At 30.3% G+C, this 23,966-nt stretch overlaps 1 protein-coding gene and 1 pseudogene across 3 annotated transcripts in view; both read right to left on the bottom strand.

Moving 5' to 3' along the window:
• SGCZ (sarcoglycan zeta) overlaps positions 1 to 23,966 on the bottom strand; it is a 264,296-nt gene that overhangs the window by 146,533 nt on the left and 93,797 nt on the right. The window lies entirely within an intron of this gene.
• Positions 1 to 23,966, bottom strand: part of LOC102896805 — a 29,959-nt pseudogene that overhangs the window by 961 nt on the left and 5,032 nt on the right.

Here is a 23,966-nt window from a genome sequence, read left to right as displayed (position 1 = left end):
ATTCATTGGCTTCTGTGTCCCCACCAGACTATGAGTTCCAAAAAGGCACCTCCTATTTGAGTGTGTCTTTATCTCCATATCATGAGCCACACAGTATTCTGCCTGACTTGGGCTACATATTCAATAAGTGTGCCAAATAAATGGATCTTTAAACAATAAATATCACAACTTATACAAACAACATTTTTATATTTGTATTATGAACATTCTGAAGTGGGGTAACCAACCAATACAGAAAGAGATTTAATGAGTTTTGTCCATGTCACTTAACTAATAACTAGCAAAACTGGGTATCAAACCTATGTCATCAATATCCAAATCTCATATTTTCCAGTACATTATTATCTACAATATTTCTAAAGCTCTCTGTTATATGCAAGTTGTGTGAATACAATATTATATTTGTTTGCTCCTTTAAGTATGCAAATAAAACACAGCACCAAATTTAAAGCAGTTTGTTAGACACGCGTGGGTGCTTGGCTGTCTACTGCTGATGGTTATGTAAGAAGTCTTATTGTCACCAGATGGTACTGCAATGTACAGCTATATTTTAGCTGCTATATTAGAATATGGTACTTGTCCAAAGAACCTGGTTATTTTGGATTTAAAAGTAGTAGAGTAATATAAATACAGGTATTATCTTGAAAAATTGGACTAGAAAAATATCATGTAAGATAAAAATATTGTTATCTTAAAATATGTAGATACCTACTTGTACTTATAATATTCATATTTATAGTTGTACATAATTGAATATATTTGTATATAATACTTTTATTAATAACAAGACCTCAATAAATTATTTACTTTAAAAACACCATTAAAAAGTGAGATGGCAAATGAAGTCATAGATCCTAAGTATTTTTACTGAAGACAGTATCACAAATTAGTTAGTTATAATCTACCCTGTAGATTATGGGGTAATATACTGTTATAAACCACAACCTGTATTTTGTATAGGTACCTAACTCTATAATAACAGAGAAAAATGTCATAAGAGGGATGCCTAAACTATGCTTATAAACAAATCTTTGAGAATCTATTCCTTTTTTATCTTTTATCAAAACATGCCAAAGTTTTACACCATGCTAAATTATTTTGTGAGTTATAGTATCTCACCCAAACTTACACAGCATCTGTTCTATGCAGTACAGTTGCAAGTCGATTTGAGATCTTTAAAAATTAAGGCACATGCTTAGGTAACTACATGTATTTCATAATTTAGAGTGATAATATTTTAGAAAAATCCTGCTATAACTGGAAGTACAAATTCATAATATGGCAGAAGCAATGAAATAAATACCAGGATAATTTCTTTTCCATTAAGTGTATTTGCTATTGGAGAATAAAATTTATTTCACAACTAAGAATAAATCGAATTATAATATACTTGGCTACATGTAAAAGAAAAGAAATATCACACGTTTTATAAAATAATAAGCAAACTAGAATTTTCAGTAGGAATTGTATTTAACAATTTGATCTTATTTTAGTGTGGTTAAAAAATAAAAACACTCAATAAATTTCAAAAAATGTTTCTGAAAAGATTTTTGATAAGGAAGAGACATTTATATGGTTTCGGTTAGACCAAAAATAAAATCACACTACCCAGAGGGGAACTGGTATATTTCACTATTTAGCATGACAAAATACAAATCTCAACAAAAGCACATAGTATTGCTTCATTGCGAAATGTATTTTTAGAACTACAACATTTTAATTCTTTAAAGTAATGTAGAATGAGATAAAAACATCAAAATGGATTACAAAGCATATACATATAGAATCCAAAAACGGTATCTTACATAACTATTTTTTTTTTCTGGGATAAAACACATTTTAATTAAGTAATGAATACTTTGGGCTTAATCTTCTCATTAATCAAGAAATTGTGTGCTTTGTAGAATTATAGGAATACTTTGTCTCCTGAGATGTTAATATACTTTATATAGAATAGCTTGTGCTCTAATTAACCTACTTACATGCATAACTTCAAGGAATAATAATTACTTATTGTTGTCAATGGGCTACATAAATTATGAGCAAGAAATATATATATTATATATATACATACATATGTGTATATATATAATTTTATGCCCTTATGTAATGTGAGGTAGTATGGATGAGTAATTACCAAAAGAATATGAAAATCCTGAAAGTGTTTTGAATCTATGTTTTTCTCTGGAAAAATATTTAGAACAATAATTTAAATTGCATTTTTATTCTTAGTTAAAACATATTTAGAAAACAAATTTTAAGTATGAAGAGTTTACATCATCTATTTTAGAATAAAGTATTTAAAATCTATGTTTCATGATTTTTCATTTCCAATATTCTGACACTGGCAGGGTAGTGGAGGTGATTTTAAACCCTCAGCAATCACAGTCAACCATGATTGTTGAAGAGAGGGGAAGGGAGATGGGAAAAGCAAGAAAGAAGGAGGAGAAGGAAGAGGAGGAAGGAGGAAGGAAGGAGGAAGGAAAGAGGAAGAGAGAGAAACAATAATTATTGATAAACCAAAATGTATCTCCCACCAAATCTACTTTAAACCTACAAAGAAAAATGTAAAACTTAAACAATCCTATGAAACCCCACCAGAAAGAGAAGTCATTAAGAGAATATGTACAAATACACAGGAAAAAAAATGGCTAATACGCATCTAAAAAAAAATAGTTTGGTATCAGTAGTAATTAAAGGAAATTAAATTGTAATGATGTTTACTAAAGTTGCAGATTGCTAATAGAAACTATTTGCAAAAGTGTGGTAATAAAGGCTCTCTAATAAGATTCTGTTTTGGAAAGTAACCTACCTAGAAAGCAATAGAGATCACTTAAAATAGTTTAAGGAAAGTATTTCTAACACGAGGACATAGACATACACTGATGTATAGGAAACTAGCTAAATGGAATCTATATTTACAGATTATAAAATTTGCGTTTAATTTTTGATTATCTTATTTTCAGAATTTCTAAGTTTTAAAAAATTTTAATCTTCCCAAAGGTACAACTGGGAAAAGATCATGTTGTTGCTTAAATACAAAACAGGAGAGTGATTTCACTCATATGTGGGATATAAAACTGAAAGCAACAAACAAACAAGACAAACAAAAACTTATAGACACAGACAAGTTTAGTGGTTACCAGAAGAAAAAGGGGGAGGAATGAGATAAATAAGGGTAAAAGGGAGTCAAATATATGGTAATGGAAGAAGACTTGAGTTTGGGTGGTGAACACACAGTGAAATGATGTATTATTGAAATATACACTTGAAACCTATATAATTTTATTAACCAATGTCACTCCAATAAATTTAATTAAAAAGTTAAAAATAAAAAAAAATAAAGTTAAATAAAAAGGAGTGTAAAGTACATTCACATTTACTAAAAATACCAATATTTCTGGTCTCAACTCTGTATTACTATTTAGTCTTCCATTAAACTTTTTAATTTGAGATGATTGTTGACTCACATGTGATTCTAAGAAAAAATACAGAGTAATTCTGTGTACCTCATACCTAGATTCTTCCAATATTTACACCTCGAAATTATAGTACAATGTCATAACCAGCATATTAACATTTATACAGTCCACTGATAATATTTATTTTTACATGCGCTCATTCATGTGTGTCTTTGTGTGTTTATATGTTCTATGAAGGTTTAGAACACACGTAGGTTCACATATCCATTATCACAGTCAAAATGCTGAACTGTCGCAACACAAGGATACTTCCTGTTGTCCTTTTATAAGTACACCCATCTCCGACCTAAGCCCACTGTTTCTTCCCTAAGTCCACTACCCACCTCCCTGCCAAGTCCACTGTCAAAAGACCAAACTCTTGGCAACCACCAATCTCTATTTCTATAATTTTGTCATTTTATAAATGTTATATAACATAGCCTGTGTGCTTCGTTCACGTTGTAATATTTATCATTAGTTTCTTTTTTAATTGCTGAGTAGTCTTCCATGGTATGGATACCTAACCATTTGTTTAATCAGTAACATGTTAAAGAGCACCTATGTTGTTTCTACTTTATGGCTATTATAAGTAAAGCTGCTATAAACATTCATGTGCAGGCTTCCCAGTGGGCGTAATTTTGTTATTAGTCTGGAATAAATGTCCAAAAGTACAATTCTATATTTAGTTTTTTAAAAAAACTGCTAAACTTTTTTGGAGTGGTTACATCATTCTAGTTTTAGTTCACAGGACTAAAGACATTTGAAAACAGCAATGTGACTGACAGATGACATATTTTACCTTTGAAGTAGATTGATTCTATAATGACAATATGAAATATATGAGACCTTTCATACCACACAAATTTTCTCTCATTCTTTATTCACTGTCAGTCATATATACTGTGAATATTCAGAACTGGGTAATAAGGAAAAATATTGACTTTCAGGCTGAGACTAAACTCCTATAGCTAGAATCTAGAGGAGATATCTTTCATATCAAGAAGCTACGATACAACATTACTTAATTCTGAATCAGTTGCAAGCAGCACTTTGGCATTTTGTGTTATATCCATAGGTAATAAGCACAAGATGTGCAGTTACAAGAGAAGGGTATTTGTGGCCTAAATAGAATAATTCTTTTTCTTTTACTTTCCCCTCAAGCAATGGTTTACTTTTAAAAATAAAAAAGATCTGATAATTTGGTTCTTTTACAAAATTTCAACTTAACAATCGGCTAACAAAAAAGTAGAAAACATTCAATCACTTACTTACTTGTATTTAGCTAACAATTATTTCTCAAATGTTTTGCCACAGCTGTTGGACCAGATACTGAGGCTGCACAAGCCTCATTTGCAAATGGGACCACAGGCATTGGCTGTTCTCCTTTATGAACATTTCCTATTAGACGATATTTAGATTTATCTGGTATTCTAACTTTACAAACTACATTTCTCGACTATTATTCATACTTGACAGATATATTTCCCTTTTAATTATTGTTTATTTAGAAAATTCTTATCCAGTTTACATGTCATTATTTCCTCATTTGCCCTAATCCCACTCCTAAATCATGGCATACTATCATCAGAAATCATTATTTCCTCCTTTAATTATAATTTTCTATTCTTTTTCTCTCTAGCCCATGGACGCTACAATTTATTGTCCGCATATCCTTCAAAATATATAGTGTAGGTTTTGTGTAAATGTTTTATAGTTACACACATTCTATTTTTTCATACTTGTTATTGTCAAGGCAACTTTCAAGGTGACAGTCTGGAGAAAGGAGAGAATAAAGTGTTTGACCATATTGATTTCCTCATTTGATACTTGATACTGCAGTTTTGTATTTTCTCCTATTTCTTAAGTAATATTGAAAATGTGTTGTCAATGTTATCAATATTTTCGAAGAACCAACTTCTGGCTCTGTTGATTTTCTCTGTTATCTGTGTGTGTGCCTTTCTCTCCCTTTATACACGCACACACACACACACACACACACACACACACACACAGACGGAGTATGTATTCATGAGTATACGAACATCTATTTCCTAGTTTTGTCCACTGCATGAGTTAGTTCCGGTGAGCACATCCAGCTCTCAGATATTGTCTTCATACCATTTTCAACTAAAAGGAACCAGTAAAAATAGCTGTTCCACATCTGGGGAAGGGAAAGTACACAATGAGTATGAAATATCTTCTTGTGCCAAAAACAGGATGATTGGGACCTGTCAAAGAGAAAGAATCCAGCTACAAGGGCCTAATCTGGGAAAATTTGGACCTCAAATTAAATAATGATATAACAGTTATAACCCATTAAATAAAGTAAGAATTTATAAGTCTACACTCACGTTAAAAAAACATATGTAGGAGAAGGAAACCCTCTTTCATTCAGTATCTTGCAAACTAAAGAATACAGAGCAATAACAAAATTCAGTACTCAATTTGGCCATGAGGCAAGAATCATTAATAGGTGCAAAAACTCACTAGTAAATGTTTCAGAAGTAAAAGATACTTATGTAGTCTCAAAACATTTTCCTGCAAGGTACTTATTAATTACAATGAGTAAAATAAAATATCTCTACGGTGGCAAAATCTAATGGTCAAAGTTAGCATATCCAGTCAAAGGATTAACAGACAGCATGCATATCCTTTTAAGACTGATTCACTGAGAATAACTCTACCTCACTTTCGTGGTGTTCCTGCCAATGTATTCGACCTGACTCTAATCATGAGAGAAGGCAGACAAATTCAAATTGAAGGAAGTTTACAAAATAACTAACCTGTACTCTTCAAAATTTCAATGCATGAGATATAAAGACAGACTCTGGAATTGTTCCAGATTAAAGGATATTGAACATAATTGGTAACCAAGTATAACTGATTATTTTAGATTTGGGAAGAAGGGGTCTGTGAAGAACAATGTTAGAACAAGTGGCAAAATCTGAATAAATGTTTGTAGATTAGATAACAGTTTGTTTTTTTTTTAATCGATGTTGATTTACTGATTCAGGTAACTGTACTTATATAAATAATTATCTTGATTTTTAGAAATGATAAATTATGCAGAGGTAAAGGAATATTATCTTTCAACTCAGTATTAAATGGTTAGGGAAAAAGCCTGTACATATATTTACATATATGTTTACACACATATACATACATAAAGAGAGAAGGAACGAGAAAAAGGAGAGAGCAAATTTTGCAAGCAGGGTACAGGATTCCTGGGTACCCTTTGAAATTTTATTTTTTTCTCAGCTAAGTTTTATCTTTACTTTCCTGTGAGAGCCCACCAAAAGTAAAGAATAAAAGCAAAAGTGACTGCCTATAATTTAAGAATACTTAAATTATAGACTATAGATTTCATTCATCATACTCTCAAATTACTTAAATTGAGGAGGATATTTGAGTCCAATCAGCTATTTTGGTTTTCTTTCTTTCTTTTTTTAATATCTCTCTCTCTTTTTATTTATTTATATTTTTAGAAAAAGTAAGACTTATTGAAAGTACATTTTAGAAGGAGACATTGCGCTAAGGAAGGCTGCAGCCCTGTGGTATTTGGGAGGTGAGGAGATAAAGGCAGTAAGCCCCAAGGGAGGAGCAGATATTTTGGTTTTCTTTTAATTAAAATTAAATACTTTTTAAAGGCACCATGGGCTACTGGTTAAAAACATAGATTTTTGGAGTCACATAATACTTGATATGCATCATAGTTCTATTGTTAACTGGGCATATAACCTCACACAATTTAACTTACCTAAACTCTTTAACCCTATACTTGGTAGGGCTATTTTTAAAATTAAATCAGATAGTAAACAGTACCTCACTCTAGCTATAAGAGAAAAAAAATAAAAAGTGATATTTTCAAAATTTATCAGATTAATGTCTGTGTTTTTAAAATTTAGATCTGTATGAGTACAGGTGACATTTTAATATAAATAATACATAAAATAAATATGTTTAAGTATATTATAACTTCTACATTGTCAATTTTAAAAAGTTCACTTTGGGACTCAGTGCCCATGGTATAAGATGACTTGAGAGTTAGTTTTGATCGGTTAAAATATGCTATGATGCTCGAAATAAAAAAAGAAAAAGACTGATAAAGACAAAAATTGTAAAGACAAGATCAAAAAACATTTCCTAAGATGTAGGTCAGGTTTTAAATCTAAATTGCTGACATATTTTTGCCTTCATACACAATTAAATACTACAGAATAATTCAGAGGGAGTTCAGCTCCCACTGCTGTGGTCAAAAAACTGATTTCAGATTTCTGTTGGGGATTTAAAAAGACCTTTAGTTCTAATGAGGTGACAAGTTTGACATAAGAGCTAACACAAAGGAGAAGAGTTTTAAATGGCAAAGAAGAAATTGCCATAAAAATACAAACTTCGAAGTTCTCTGTGAGTCAAAAGAATTCTAGAGCATAGTAGACAAAGACACTTTTTCCAGTGACTATTAAATACAGGAAGTTGTCAGTTGGGTCAATTATCTGATTTTCCTCAATTAAATAGCCTATAGTATATTGCTTTACTTGATTTTATTAAATTTTTTATAAATGACTATCAAAACTCAGATACTCTGCCAAGCACAATGCAATAATTCATTTAGCTATTTAAAGTTCCTGAAGCAAAAAGATTATATTGACCAAATTATAAATATAAAAAATAGAAACTTCTGACAATTTACATAATTCAATTAAGATAATAGAGCTAGGAAGCAGATTTAAATAAATCTGAATAATTTTACTGAAGTTTTCTTTTCATCACTAATTTAAAATATCCTCTAGTGTTATGTATAGGGAAAAATGAGAATTTATTAATACTTATACAATTAATTAATAAAGAACATCTTGGAAATTCAATTAGGCATATTAATCATCAAGTAGACTTCTTGATTTTTTTTTTGCTTATTAAGTAATGAACACCTATATCAAAGATTAGCATACATTATCCACTGAATAAGTATATATAAAATAACTATATTAATGAAACACATTTATTGGTAAAAATTAGAAAATTTTAATTAGCTAATACAAATATGGCTTGCATTTGTCATAACAGACATGTAATGCAAATGTGATACAGAAGCCCCATAGAATGAGGAACTTCAGAGTGTGTATCTAAGTATTTTTGCTACTCGCAATTGTAAATATATCATTTCATAAGGGTTATAATGAAATGCAAATGAATAACAGCATTGAAAGAAAATATGTAACTTCTAAATTTAGGGAGCAATAAAATTACTCTTCTTGTGCTTTTGTTTTATATGACAATGTTTAAAATAGTCAAAGAAATAATAAGATTCCTCCCAGATGACAGGCACCTTCAGGACATCTCAGGAACTCATCAAATTTGGAACTAAAAGTAAACTCTGCCTTCAAAGCATCCAGATGTCTAGAAAAGAGTATAACTTACTATAACATATTCATAGGACAATTAGTGACTAAATCTCCTGAATAAGAGATTAGAAAAAGATATCATCAGAATCATTAAAAAGGCTTTTTGTTAAGTGAGTCAGTTAAGTATAACATTTTCTGGTTTTAGAACAAAATATTTGTTATAAAAACTATTTAAAATCTGTGTTTTATGAATATATTCATTAAAATCAGACATTCTAAATTTCTACACTGATTTATCCAGAATATATATTTATTTGATATTAATATATTTTATATAGTACATGTAATATTTATAATATGTATAAATAAAATGTTTCTAAGTTTTGAAGTATTCTAAGATTATCATCTAGTAACTAAACTTTCACCTTTTCTTCCTCAAGTGTGAAAAAAATATGATTCCTCTTACAGTCACACATTCTGTTCTTTCCCCAATCAATCAATCGATCAATCACTAAGTCATCAGCCAGTCAGAGAATAAGTAACCTCTCAATTATGCATTGCCAACTATATAGCCAACATAATGATAAGGTATTACATAAAAATTAGAAATGCCTATTTAAATTAAGCTTACCTATAGAGAAGAAAACAAAAGCTAAATTTATAAGATAATATTTCTATGCCATGAGACTATGAAGGGAATAGAGATCAAAGTGGGTTGGAATAATATCGGGAAAATTAGTGAAGGAGAAATTCAAAGATCTTGAAGGGTTTGTAGGATACATAAGAAGAAAGGAAATGAGACCTATTTATATTCTAAGAAAGTATTTATAGAATCTCTAAAAGTAAATAATTCTAAGATGAGTATTAAAAATTACATAAAAACTAAAAACATAATAGACAGGTTTGTCATAGTAAGCTGTGCCTTAGGTTTAAGATTTCATGGTGAAATGTATATCCTATCTATCCATGGATATCTATTTTGAAGAAATACCAAGAAATTAATTATATTATTCATTTTTTTGTTGAATAAATATTTACTGTCTATTCTGTGCCAGTTAATGTATGTCCTAGCAATACAGAAGTAAACAAAAGAGAGATAACCTATGATTTCATAGAGCTTACCATTTGGTAAGATGAAACAGAAAACTTATAAAACAAATAAATAAGTTATATATAACACTGGTTCATATGATGGAGTAACATAAAGCATGAAAAGAGGATAGGAATGCAGGTAGTTGGGTGCAATTTTCATTAGGATGGCAGAAATAGATTCATGAATAGGTAGCATTTTAAGCAAATATCCGAAGGAGACATGGGAGGGAATCTTCTAAAATTTTGAGAGATGAATGGAGGGAAAAACATTAAGGCAGGAGAACAGGAAATGCAGAAGTCAGAATACAGAAACCTGTTTAGAGTATCAAAGGAACAGCAAGGAGATGTGTGGGGATTGAGCCAAACGAATGCAGGAAAATGAGTAGAAAATGAAGCCAGCGAGGTAATGAAGTGGGTTGTAAAGGCAGTTCATGAGAGACCTGGTAGTAAGTTACTTTTATTCTAATGAGGTAGAGCACCACAATAAGATTTTGAGCAGAGGAGTGACATTACGGCATTATCTGACATAATAGAAAGTACCATTGACTAAAGTGTTGAGAATAAGTTTTGCATGGCAAAGAATGGGATCAAAGAAACCAGTCAAGAGGCTTTTGCAGTAATCTAGGAGAAAGAAATGATGGCTTGTAAAAGGATGGTAGCAGTAGATTTGATAAGAAATCACATTCTAGGGTTTAGTGATTGCTGATCTATTGTATGAGATTAAGCAAGAAAGAGAGGGATGACTCCCAGATTTTCAGCATAAGGAACTGGAAAGACAGTGGCATTTACTGAAATGGGCAAGTTTTACTGCATCATGAAAGATCATGAATTCTATTTTCGTACATATTAAATGTGAAATTTGTATGTTGCTACTAAGTTGTTATTTTGAGACCAAGTTGTATATACACTTTTAGAATTCATGAAGATGGTCTGGGCTAGAGATTTTAATTTGTGAGTACTCAGTATATATTAGGCACTTCAAGCAATGAAACCCACTGATATTCAGAGAAGATAGTAAACCAATGAAGCCTAAATACTCAGCCCCAGGGAACCACAACGTTATCAGCCAAGGAGTTAAAACCAGGTATAGAAGATTAGATAGAGAAATAAAGCAAAAATGTGTGATATTTTGGAAATCAAAGTAAAAACACTTTTTAAGAAATGAATGAGTAACTGAAGATTAAAAATGGTTGGATTTACATAACCCCTAAATGAATTAAAAAGATCAATTTTAGTGGAATGATGGGGTAAAACACGTAAGAAAGGCATCAAGATCATATGCTTTTTATCTTTTATTTTGTTAATGTGGTGTATCACACTGATCAATTTGCATATTTTGAGTTATCCAAGCACCCCTGGAATGAACTCCATTTGATCATGATGTAGTATCTTTTTAATGTATTGTATTCAATTTGTTTGTATTTTGTTTAGGATTTTTGCATCTGTATTCATCAGAAATACTGGTCTGTAGTTTTCTTTTTCTGTGTTATCCTTGCCAGGGTTTGGTCTCAGGGTAATGCTGGACTAAAAAAATGAGTTAGGAAGTATTGTCTCTTCTTTAATTTTTGGAAGAGTTTGAGAAAAATAGGTATTAATTCTTCTTTGAATATTTGATAAAATTCACTATTGAAGCCAACTGGTCCTGGACTTTTAATTTTGGGGAGGTTTTCGATGATTGTTTTAATTTTCTTACTGTCGATCAGTCTATTTAGATTTTCCAGTTCTTCACCATTCAGTCTAGGAAGATCATATATTTCTAAAATTTTGTCCATTTTTTCTAGGTTATTAAATTTGGTGGCATACAGTCTTTTATAGTATTCTTGTATAGTCTATTGTATTTCTGTGTTGGCCACCATAACTTTTTTTTCATTTCTGATTTTGTTTATTTGAGTCTTATCTCTTTTTTCTTTAGTGAGTCTGGTCAGAGGTTTGTCAACTTTATTAATCTTTTCAAAGAACAAGCTCTTTGTTGAATTAATTTTTCTATTATCTTTTTGTTCTCTGTTTCATTTAATTCTGCTGTAATTTTTATTATTTCTTTCCTTCAGCTGACTTTGGGCTTCATTTGTTCCTTTTCTAGTTCTTAAAGATGTGATGCTAGGTTGTTTATTTAAAATTTTTCTCATTTCTTGAGATAGGCCTGTATCAATATAAGCTTCCCTCTTATTATTGCTCTTGCTGTATCCCGCAAGTTTTGGTCTGTCGTATTGTTATTCTCATCTGTCTCTATGTATCCTTTGATCACTCCTTTGATTTCTTCTTGGACCAGTCGTTCTTTAATATCATGTTGTTTAATCTCCACATTCTGGTGTTTTTTTCGTTTTCTTTTTGCAGTTGAATTCCAATTTCAAAGCACTGTGGTCTGAAAATATGCTTGGTATGATTTTAATCTTTTAAAATTTGTTGAGGCTGGTTTTGTGTTTCAAAGATATGTACCCTTATGTTCACCGCAGTATTATTCACGGTGGCCAAGACATGCAAACAACCAAAGTGTCCTTAAATAGATGATTGGATAAAGAAAATATGGTACATATATACAATGGAATATTACTTACCCATAAGAAAAGATGATATACTGCCATTTGTGACAACTTAGATGGATCTTGAGAATATCATGCTAATGAAAAAAGTCAGATGGAAAAAAATCAAGAACCACATGATTTCATTCATATGTAGAATATAAAACTGAAAGCAACAAACAAAACAAACGAATAAGCAAAACTCAGACACAGATAACTATGTTGGTTATCAGAGGGAAAGGGAAGTGGAGGTTAAGTAGAAAAGGAAAAGGGAGTCAACTGTATAGTGACAGAAGGAGATTTGATTTTGGGTGGTGAACAATGTAATATACAAATGATTTATTATAGAATTGTACACTTGAAACCTATATAATTTTATTAACCAATGTCACTCCAATAAATTTATAAAATTTTAAAAAAGGAAAGAAAAATATAAGTACACAACACTAAAGAATCCATTAGGCTAGATTAGCCTTGTAGACTTTAATATAAAAATAAATAAAAATTATGGTAAACAGGAAAAAAAAAGCATCAAGAGAGAATGAGATAAGAGGAATTGTATATAATGGGCGTGGATAAATCTTTCAGGAAAAAAAGTATGATTATTTTTACAAAGACACAAAATAAGAACACAAAATTTATAAAGAGGAGCTTATTTTGAAGATGTTTACATAAACAAATTTGAAAGTTAGATGAAATGCATAATTTCCTAGAAAAGCAGTTTATAAAAATCAATTCATTTAGTGATAGAACACTTAGATCAATTTCCACAGAAGAAACAGAGAAGGATAAAATACATCTGATCTAGATTATTTTTTCAAGGAAATGGCCTTCAAAAACAGATAGTCTATCTCCAATGCTTCACATATTGTTCCAGAGAATGAAAACTTAAAAACAATTTCTAAATTATTTTAGAAAAAATGTAATAATATCTAACTTTGATAAAGATAAAACCAAAAAGTAAACTCAAAAGAAGATTACAAAGCAATATTACCAGTGAATATAAGGTAAACATTCTAAATAAAATTTTAGCAAGCAAAATTCAGTATCACATGAAGAAAATAATAATGTATAAGCAGGTAGGGTTTAATTAAGGAACACAATGTTGGTTAAATAGTTAAAAACTATTGACATAATATACCATACTAACAGGTCTAAGAAACATATGGTTATTTTTATAACTTTAAAAGCCCTTGACAAACCCATTTGTTTCTTTAAAATCACTGAAAAATAAAAAATTGATGAATATTCCCTTAAGTGATATATTTACCTTGATCCTTAATCCAGCATCTTAGTTAAGAAAGAATAGCTAAAGACTTTCCATTAATACAAGGAAAAAGGCAAATGTGCACATTATTTTCACTACCTTTTATAATTCTTCTGAAACTATAAGCATGTGCAAGCAGAAAAAAAAACAGATCTTAAGAACTGGAAAATAATTAATAAATCTATTTCTCAAAGATATGATTATATACCTATAAAACTCTGCAGAATCAATGAAAAAAAACTCACAATTTTAGGTTCACAATAAAAGAATTAGGTAAGGTAGTAAAAGACAAAATTAACTTACAGAAATCATTGGCTTTCATAGGTTACACAAACAATAACTAGAGGAATAATGTTAGAGAGAACCCATTTGCAATAGCAACACACATATCAAATACTTAAAAATAAAATTTAAATGTGCAAAATCTATATGAGAAAAACATTAAAGTACTCCTGTAAGTCTCAGCACATCTTGAGCAAATAAAAAGACATCCCCTGCTCTCAGACAGGATAACTGAATATCACAGAGATGACAAATGGTTTTATAATAATTTATAAAATTTATAAAATCCCAATAAAATATTAATATGCTATATTTGGACCTAATTAATTTGTTGCTAAGTTTATGTGAACAAATTGGCATGTATTAATAGCTAGGCAAACAATGTAAGAGAAAAGCCATAGGTGAGAGGTGTTTTGCCCCACCAGATATTAAAATATTATAATTAGGATGTTGTTTTAATCTTCACTTTTAATAATGTTGAATATTTCTAATTTTATCAACCATTTACATTTTCTCTTCTTTAAGTTTGTCATGTACTTTGAGGTATGAGAATTTTTTTTTACTGATATATGCAAGCTTTATACATTATGTTAACATTTTATGTGCCAATTTATTATGAGTATTTTCTCAGTCTATGGTTTGCAATTATGTCACTGACAATGTCAAATTGACTTTTACTTTCTTCCATTGATTTGATGTTCTGTGCAAAGGGTTTTTCAACCAATATTAGATAATCTTCTATATTTTCCTATGACATTTGGATGTTAAAGTTTTAGCTTTAACTTCTGAGCCATCTAGAATTTATTTTTGGAATATAATATGATGAATTGTTATCAAAATATATTTTTCAAGTAGCTCAGAAATTTTTCCAACTCAATTAAAAAATTTATCAATTCTTTATTGATTGTTTGCATTTTACTCTAATTAAAGAAACAGAGCTATCGAAATTCAAATAGTAAAGAATATTATAATGTAAAATGTGAAACTACCCTTCATGCTCTAAATTCCAGTCCCCAGAGGTAACCGTGTTAAACACTGTAGTGTGCACTCCCAATGATACTTGACACATTCTTCACTGCACATAAACTTCTTTCTTCTCACAATTCATCAGTTTCTGACCCACATTATTTTTTTTTTTCTCTGATCTGGTGATGGGCAAAAGAAGTAAAAAAAATCTATACCTTATAATATTTGATAAAAATTTGAAGTGGCCTAAAGATTCACAGAATTTAGACATATGAATGGCTATGTTAATTATTAATGGTCAAGTGTGAACTCTAACGTTTTTGGCCAAGGCCATTACAAAGCTTCTTTAAAAAATGCATATATATATTCATTTGGGAATCTTTGATGGGGGTCACATTATGAATAATAATCCACATTACACCATATCTTGTTCCATTGTTCATATATGATTCCTTGTCCTCCGAGAGTGCTGCCTAAACATATTAGAGCTCCAGAGTTCACCAACACAAAATTACAATTTCACTAGTCAGTTATTTCTTGAAAGATGCTTCTGTCTTTCTGCTAAGCATACCGGTTTTTGCTGACACCTCATTAGTCTTCTCACCCCTGTAGAGAATTATTCCTTCTTGGTCACATGTGTCCACTGTGTAGCTCTACCATTTCTTGAGCTTTACTGTGCTAACTCCTGGAGAAATGTGTCACAAAGAGTACTGAGTAAAAGTGACAGGACTCCCTCCAGCCTTTTCTACAACACACTGATAAAAGGGACCACACAGATATCTTGTTTGTGTAACAGATTCTTCCTGCTAAATCAGAGTTATGCATCTGTTAAACTGACAACGGATTTAGTTATCAATACCTCTTGAGGTCTTCTATGTAGTGGGAGCAGAAGAGTATCCAAATTTAAGAATATTTACAAAACTTCTTTACATCCAAGAGGTTTCTGTCTGTATCAATATTAATTATTTTGCATAAGGACAAAGACTCGTAGAAAATAACTTAATTAGATCCAAGACACAGGGCTCAGAAATATATAGACTTGTCTGACTGTCATCAATTAAAGAGAAATGTTATAATATCACAGCCCATAGACCATTGCTTGGCATAGAGCATGCACATGTTAAATGTGAGATGATTTCCTTGGACTCCTAATGCACATATCAGCTCACATGAGAACCTTAAAACAATAAGAGATATGTGACACAAACTGTCATTATTAGGGACATTCAAGAATATTTGTGGAGGAGGTTCCAAGAATAAATTCCACATAAACTTTTTTGCTGTGTGAAAGATAAGTGCTCAGAACATCAGATTTATAAATGTGACAAGTCAGGACTCACCAGTGGGCAAAGTATTAAATGCTTAAGTGAGTATAATGAACCAGTTTTGTAATGTTTACTTATAGCCCTCTTATTCATTGGGACACACAAGGGTGTCTGGTGGTCTTTATCAGAGACCAAATTCAAATCGAACATGTAGAATCCTGTGCCAAGATGAATTACTGTTCTCTAGTGACTACATTTTTGATACTGGCTATAACTCATGTTTGACTTTTTCTTCTCTTTGGATCACTTCTCCCCTAGAAAGCTGCTCTGTTCCCAAGAGGAAACTTATGTGAAGCCACCCCACCATTTCACATACTCAAATACAGCCCAATAGAGACAGAACTATGTTTAATTCCCAGAATTTCCCCTAACCTTATGAGAAAATGATATCTGTTGGGTCTGGCCCAACAATGCTCCAAATATAAACCTTGCATTGGATATCAGTAGGCTATAAATCAAACTAAAATCTCTGTTACGTATAATCTATTTTAAAATTAGTTATAAAACTAATGTGAAGCATTAATTACAGTGTCAAAATAAAAAAGTTTCAATTTTAAAGAAAATTGATGTAATATGAGGCTTTTTGCTAAATCATCATTCACTAAATATGTATTGAATTTCTATTCTTTGATTTTATCACTACTTAAAGAATTTTATAGTTATGGGAAAGATGCCTAATGATAGATAAGCCTAAAGATAGGCCCAAATTGCCCTGTATATTTCCAGATTACACACAATGTTCTAAGCTAATTAGTAAGAGCCCTCCCTTTCACTCACAAAAGACTCCCACTGTAGATATTAAATTATATGGTCTTTTCAGATAAAGGACATGTACACTGATAATACTTTCAATGGTAGATGTTAAATACCTAAAACAAAATGAGGATCATCTGTTAAGGGAGTTTCTGGAGGGAAACATTACTTCATGCTAATACATTTGCACTGAAACTAACTGTTAAGAGGTAAAATTACGGTTAAAAGCATTTCAGGCAAAAGAGACTGGCAAGAGCAAGTACTTGGCTAGGAAGAGAAAAGCATATTCAAGAAAAAATGGATCCTCTAGTTTTAGAAATAATTTAGGAAAGTTGTAAAAACAAGGCAATACATTTGAATTTAGGATTGACCACTGAGGACCTTTGAAACCAGAATAAGAAGTTTGAGCAGTGTTTGGCAGGCAGAGCAGAGAACTTAAAGAATTCAGAGGCATTAAGTGACATGTTCTGAATTTGTATTGAGATATTTAATTAGGAAGGTTTTAAATTTGGTTGGAAGATACTTGTATGTTACGGTGAAATATCTTTAAAAAAATAAACTTTCAGAGATATCCAATAATTTATATTATTTTAATTTGGAATTCCTATTTGTAAGTCCAAATTGAGTAAAATTACTTAAACTAATTATTCATATTTTAGAATATCTTATATCAGAAGATCTGTGCTAGTTAAAGCATAATAAAGACTCATGAGGCTTGTCATGAAGATAGCAACAGCAGACATCATATAGGTTTCATGATGAAAAAAACTATATACATAGGATTACAGTAAATGGTGAGATGATAACTGATTAATAACTGTCTGTGGGAATGGGAGAATCATGGTTGTATTATTCGCCAATTTCCATGTAAATACTCACACTGTAAGAAATTTCAATCTATCTGCATATATATTCGCTGCACACAGAATTGGGAGAGAATTTCACAATTGGGCTCATGAACCGGTAGGAACCACCTTCAGCCCACCACAGGTAGAAATCCACTCCAGTGTATTAAGGGGCCACTGTGTGGCAATTTCTAGTTGCAAGTTAATTAAGAGGTATGTTTCGAAGAACATGCAGGGTACACATAGATAAAATAAGATTCTCTAGGATATATGTTGCTAGGATAAACTAATTAAAATCATTCATTTGGGGGCAGTAGTGGGAGAGTATATGACGCTGATGCCCTAAATGGTCACACAGTATATCAGCTGTTTGTGTCATAGTCCATGCCATAGCTATCATCATGCAAAAAACTTCCAGGCCATTGATAGAGAGAAATTAGAAAACTTAAATTTATCAGGAAAATCAAAGTTCGGTTTCCTAAACTGGAGATCATAGAATAATCTATGGGTTCTTGATACAGTGGTTTTGACACTTATACTATGGAACATGTTATAGCTTTTGTTTGTTTGTTTTTACAATAAGCCTTTTGGGAGCACTATTCTCAAAAAGAATTTAATAAGGAAACTAAAAATACATGTTTAATAAAAATTTAGTACTACAGTTCCATTTCTCAAGAGAGTTAACCACTATATGGAATCAAAGCAACACTTTTATTGTTATACAGCTGATATATGGCAAATGTTATTGTAAATTTGGTTAAAAAGTTCAATATTAAAGATAAAAAAATTTTTGACTGCATGATGTTTAAAAAGCATATTCTTAGCAATCCTTAGAACTGGTTCAGTGCATACAAAATTAATACTGGCATATAAAAAAGCTCTAAAAGTCCAGTATGTGAAACAGAAGTTGTAGTTGTACAAAATTTTTATATTTGTGCAAATCCAATACTGAACATACACAAAAAATGCCAGTCTACACTTTATTTCTTTGCCTCTAATCATAAGACACTTTTTAGAAATATTTCAGTCATTGTATTAATTTGTAGGTCAAACTACATATCTTCCAATGTCATCAACTTTTTAAAAATAAATTATTTCTCTAAATTTAATTTTTTTCGAAAGCAGTTGTAGTTTTAATCATTATTATATAAACAAACTGCCAAAAGTTACTATTTCAAAGCTTCTAGGCTATTACAAATATTAAAAATCAAGCTCAGAAACAAAAATATATTGAAATGTATGCCTACAAAGTCAAAGGAGTATTGGGATGAAAGTTCAAGTAGTGCATAAATTTTAATATTGAAATTCTAAAACCATTTAGAATATCTTGAATTCTGGTTAATATATTTTAATGAATAATATATTTTGAATTAAATAAATTCATATTTGATATAAGAATGAAATAAAATGGAAAAGGTCATGACTTCATAGAATTTAAATTGAGACAGTTTCAAAAAATGCAAATAAACGATATGTTATTAGATGAGAGTTATTTGCCTATTGAGGAAGGGTACTCTGAAGAAAAATTTGAAATGACATATTTACACTTTTCACTAAAAAACTGAAATGAAGACTACACACCAATATAAACCACATATACACCAATTTACTCTAAATTTACCAGTTACTTCAAAATCTTTTAAATTATTATTGTACTAAGAATCAATTTAAAGTGTTAACACTTTAAATTTTATTAATCATAAGTTAAAATTAGCAGATGATTTCAGGAAATTTTATAAAAAATTAAAAAATGCTCCAATAGTTATTCTGCTTTTATAATTGTTTAATATTTAGACAATAAAGATAAGGCATTTTCATATGGATATTTGCTAAGCTTAATTTTGAATGGCATTTTATTCTGAAAAATAGTTCCTTAATAAAATTGTTCTTTATGTTCAAGAATAAAATAAAATAGATTAGCTAACTAATTAATAACTATTTTAATTTATAATTTTATTTAACTATTATTTATTGTCATAAATACTATGTTTGGTCACTCTATCTAGACTATAGATCACAGACTTCATCTAGCATTTGCATGTTTAGATATTTAACACAAAGATCATTCTAGAATACAATTATTGAGGTCATCACAACTCTAAGAGGAAAGAAAATGAGGATAAAAGAGAAAGAAATAGAATGAAAGGAATGGAAGGATGTAAGAGGTATGATGAGTGTAGACCCATAAAACTATGTGACTAGTTATATCCTGTATAATTTGGTAAGAATAAGATAAAAGATTACTCTAAAGTACTTTCTTCAATACAAATAGGTAATTTAGAAAAAATGAATAATTTGGTTAATTTTCCAGAAGATGATGAGTTTGAAGTAAAATGCATCAAGTTGTTAAAAGTTGCATTTAACAACTGTAAGTGTGGGCCTGAAAAAGAAAGAAAGAAACATAAAAAATTTAAAATATATTGCCAGCTTTAAAGAAAAGAAGCAAATAAAATCACTAAATTCCAAAGATTAAAAAAAAAAAATCAAAGACAGAGTTTCAAGCATAAAATATCACAGCTGTAGCTAAGTAGGATTTGAAATGCAGATATAGGTGCTAAGGAGGTGAGCATCAAGTACCAACACAGGAAAGCAGAATTGGCCTAGAGCCAACAAGCCCTGAGTCTCAAAGGATTTCTCTGTAAGAATAACAAAAAGAGATTAGCAAGAAATATTTTTTATTGGCCTGGAAAATGGTGAGAAATCTTTCTATCCATCTGGTAGCTTTATTTTATTTTATTTTTTATTTATTTTAATTTATTTTGGGGGGGGAGGAGACATTGGTTAACAAAATCCAGTGTTTCAGGTGTACAATTTAACAATAAGGCATATATATATATAGCATTGTGCGTTCCCCTCTCATAGTTAGATTTCTTTCTGTCACCACATATTTAACCCCTTTTACCCCATCTACCTCCCCTCTCTCCTCCTCCTGTACCCTCTGGTAACCACTAGTCTGTTGTCCATGTCCATGAGTCTCTGTTTGTTTGTTCTGTTTGTTTGTTGCTTTTAGGCTTATATCCCACATATAAGTGATGTCATGTGGTTTTCAACTTTTTCTGTCTAGCTTATTTTGCTTAACATGAGTGTCTCGAGGTCCATCCATGTCGCAAATGACAGTATTTCATCTCTTCTTATGGCTGAATAATATTCCATTGTATATATGTACCACAGCTTCTTTATCCAATCATCTATCGTTAAGACACTTTGGTTGCTTCTATGTCCTGGCCACTGTGAATAATGCTGTCATGAACATCGAGTTGCATATATTTCTGGGATAATTTTCAGGTTTTTTGGGTAAATACCCAGAAGAAAGGTTGCTGGATCATATGGTAATTCAATTCTTAGTTTTTTTGAGGAAACTCCATACTATTTTCCATTGTTGGTACCAATATTTGCAATCCCATAGACAGTGCACTAGGGTTCCCTTTTCTCTACATCCTTGCCAACACATGTTGTTTGTTGATTTACTCCAACATTTGTAATTTCTTGTCTTGTTGATAGCCATTCTAACAGGTGTGAGATGATATCTCATTGTGGTTTTGATTTTATTTCCCTAATAGCTAGCGATGATGAGCATCTTTTCATGTTTGTTGGCCATTTGTATGTCTTTTGGTATCTTTAATTTAAAAGTAACACATACACACATAGTGCAAAATAGAAACCACTAACTTCAACAATGACTGACTGAAAAATCTGATTTTTTAAAGAATGAGAATTTCATACTGAAAAACGAACATTAAAACCAGTCCAAGAGCGTAAAGTCCCTAGAGTTCAGAAAGAATAAACTCGTTTCAGCCTTCCAAAGCTGAGGTTGAGGAGTACACCATGGCAAATATTTACTGAAAATAGACTAATGATGAAGATACAAATTACATGAGAAGATAAAGCATAACAAAAAAGATTGAGTTGATGTGAAGAATAGAAGAATTAGTATTCAAAATACCTCAATAATACTTTTAAAGTTATCTAAACATTATATAATAAATACCTTTTTAATCTATTTAAGAGATGAAAAATTAACATGCACATAATGAAAATAGAAACACTGAAATATAGTCCCTGAAGTATATGAAACATTATGAAATATAATAGGAAAAATAAAAAGGAACTAATTTAAAATTATAAATATAAAAAATATACATAAAATTTTAGAGGGCCAGATATATGGCAGATTAAGGAATTAGAAACTAGACAATACATTTAAGAAAATCACCCAGGATGTAGTACAGAAATACAAAGACATATAAATATGGATGACCAGGTAAATTAGTGGAGAATATAACATAAAGGGTCCCAATAAGGACAGAGAAAATGAAAGAAAAAAAAAATTCAAAACAACATCTTGAAAATTTTCAGATTTAAAGAAAAACAGAAGTGCTCAGATAAAAATATCAAATCATGTTCAGAGTAGGAATAATAGAAGCAAATTCAAAGTAGATATCATGATAAAACTACTGAACTTTAAAAACAGAAAATCATGAAATTTACTTGTTAGAAAAAACTGGATTAACAAATACGATGATAATTACACAGAACAAAAGACTTCTGAGATGACTAAAACACAATGGAATGCAAATTTCAGAGTTGATACAAAATAACTCCAAACAGAATTCTAAATTCATCAAATCTGAAACTCTATAATGAGAGTAAAAAATAAAGACATTTTTAGACAAAGACTTAGAAAATTTGTCTCTATAGAACCTTACAGAAACACATAAGGATATGCTTAAGTAAGAAGGTAAATATGCCCAGAAAGAAAGGTTAAGATGTAAGAGGTGTTCCCTCCTAAAATCAAAGAAACTGGTAAATATCTGGCTAAAAATGAATATGTAATGAATGTAAAAAAATATATATATTTGACAATGTTTTTAATTGTTACTGTTGTTTAGTGTCTAATATTTGACAATGTTTTTAATTGTTACTGTTTAGAGTCTTAGTTTTCCAAAAATTTATCTGCCCATATATATTGAAAGTGATCCTGAAGCACTGTCCAGGGCATAAGAACCAATAAGGCATCAAGTAAATGATAAGTTGAGATGGGTATTAGTATTGACAAGCTGAAAGACTAATAATTTTTACAGTTGAGGTGGTTTTAATTCTTTCCTTCATATAAAATTAAAGAAAGACTAAATTGAGATAAGAGTTACTAGAACATTAAAAATTACTTTGATGATAGATCGCTATGAATGTCACTGTTATTGAAAAAATTATTCCCATCTATTTATTTAAGGTTGTAGTCAGCACCTTAGCTATAAAAATGAATAATGAAATAAAACTGAAATCTATTTTATTCTATCCTAATATTCATTCTTGGATACATGGCATATTGTAAAGGCAATAATATAAAATCAACAAAATTTATTTCTAATGAAATGTGTTTAACAGCTTTAAAAATATATGTACATATTATATTTATATAGCTTTAATTAACTATTTTAATTATAATTATAATCATAAATCAAGTAACAAGAAAATGTTTACAGCCTTATGTTGACAAAACATTAAAAGTTAAATTTATATATTTTTGTAGCACTATGTTAGACTTAAAAATAATTATATTCTGTTAGGATAAAATTCTATGAGAAAATTAAAATACAAGTTCAATAGATAATAGTAAACATTAAATCAGTTTGTTATGTAGATTCTATTATATACATTTAAAATAGATTTGTAGTCATTTTGTGCTTGCTTACATTAAGTGCATCTTTTGAAGCTACTTAAAATTATGTGAAAATATTTTAATGCTCACTTAATATGCTAACAATAAAATTTTTAAACAATTTTCTTAGCTGTCTATTAGCAAAAAGATTATTGAACACAGTTTTAAAGAGTCTATATTTCTCTAGAAGAGATTTTCATTAACCTAAAACTTCTTGAGGGTAGCTATTAAAATAATAATGTAGAATCTACCTTACAAATCACTAGCAAGAAATCAGAAGAATAAAGTTAACGTATTCATTTTAGAAGGAAGAAAAGGAGAAGCAATGGAAAACTATGACACATAGGAAAAACTTCTGTATTATTTCCAGATGCATAGAACTAAATAAAACATGTGTCCCCTAACTACAATATTATCCAGTAACAAGTCTCTAGGGCTAAGAAAAGTCAAGTGTG

This window comes from Pteropus alecto, unplaced genomic scaffold (assembly GCF_000325575.1).
Source record: "Pteropus alecto unplaced genomic scaffold, ASM32557v1 scaffold24, whole genome shotgun sequence".
Lineage (NCBI taxonomy): Eukaryota > Metazoa > Chordata > Mammalia > Chiroptera > Pteropodidae > Pteropus > Pteropus alecto.
This window is presented reverse-complemented; position numbering and strand designations above follow the sequence as displayed.